The sequence below is a fragment of the Atta colombica genome, unplaced genomic scaffold (assembly GCF_001594045.1).
Source record: "Atta colombica isolate Treedump-2 unplaced genomic scaffold, Acol1.0 scaffold153, whole genome shotgun sequence".
Taxonomy (NCBI): domain Eukaryota; kingdom Metazoa; phylum Arthropoda; class Insecta; order Hymenoptera; family Formicidae; genus Atta; species Atta colombica.
In genome coordinates this window covers 2,034,179-2,035,641 of record NW_017259243.1, presented here as the reverse complement: position 1 = coordinate 2,035,641, position 1,463 = coordinate 2,034,179, and the positions used below count along the sequence as shown (strand labels likewise).

Below are 1,463 nucleotides of genomic sequence, written 5' to 3'. Positions count from 1 at the left end.
ATATATATATATATATATATATATATAATCTCACTCTACTTATATTTTAATGAGCTTTTAAGATATAACTTTTAGCCATAAATAGTAAAAAATTAATCAATTACAGTCGATTATTAAGACTCACATTTGACTGTGCTTGGTCAACTTCAAGTTAATCTTTTACAAGTTAATTTTTTACAAGCGGTGTAAAAGATTAACTTTAATCTCAGTTTAATTTACTCTTTATCTTTTTCTAATTCTAAGAATTAGAAAAAGATAAATAGTTAAGAGCAATCAAGATTGAAATTAATTTTATATTGTTGGAAGCGAACCTTAAGAGTTAAAAAAGAGGAAGAAGGATAAGGACATAACAGCATAGAAACTTGCAGCAACATTGCTGTAATATTGCTGGATTAATCAACTAGGAATAAGAAAAGGTAAGATAAATATAAAAAAATAAAGCTAAAAAGAGAGAGAAAGAGATACTTGTGTAGATAGAAAGTTTTTTATATGAATTTTTTCCAATAATTAAATGTGTAAATATGATATTAATGTAAATAAATTTAAAGAATTAAAGGCTATGTTAGTTAGGAAATAAGGATAAAGAAAGTTAATAATATGTAATATGTATATAAGCGGCGTCTACAATGAGATTTCAAGGCATAAAATTTAAAGTTTAATCCATAAGAAATTGACCAATCATAGTCGATTATTCCTCACATTTCTTCATATCCCTCACTTTCAACTTGATTGATCAATTTCTTACGGTTTAAAGCTTAAGTTTTACGTTAAAATCTCATTGTAGACACTATTTGAAGCAAATTGGTGTGTTAATTAGCAGTTAAGTTCAAGGACCGAATAGATGTATTCGATTAAAATTTAAATTGTAAACCAAGTTCCTTCTTGCAAGTTGAAGTAAATAAATTTTATATTTGCGCATAATAATTGAAAGTTCTGACAGATGTTGTGATTTTTCAAGATAGTACGATTTCTGGACAGACTTTCGAATTGCTGTTCGTCTGAAGAACCGAAGACGTTTTTGCGTGTTGTTTGAAACTTCAGATACATCATTCAGTCAGATACGAGTCTGGCCAAGAGTAATTTTATTAAGCTATCCTAGAGAGAGAAAGGTATATATAATTTCTCCCTCTGTATTATATATACTATCTCACTCTAATTTATATTACTTCTCTCTATAATCTTAATTAAAGTTAAGCGATATCTGTAATGAGATTTTAAGGTGTACAACTTCAGCTTTACCGCCATAGGAAGTTGACCAAGTACAATCAAATGTGAGTCTTAATAATCAACTGTAATTGATTAATTTTTTACTATTTAAAGCTAAAAGCTTAAGTTATCTTAAAAGCTCATTAAAACAATATAAGTTAGAGATTATATATATGTATATATATATATAATGATATTTACAGAGAGTCTCTCGTAAAATTTTAATAAAATCATTCGTATGAATCATAGGGCCTCTA

The 1,463-nt window shown here is 27.0% G+C and overlaps 1 protein-coding gene across 1 annotated transcript in view; it reads left to right on the top strand.

The window, feature by feature from the left end:
• Nucleotides 1–1,463, top strand: part of LOC108685529 (UPF0676 protein C1494.01) — a 19,760-nt gene that overhangs the window by 770 nt on the left and 17,527 nt on the right. The gene's annotated exons all lie outside the window — the stretch shown is intronic.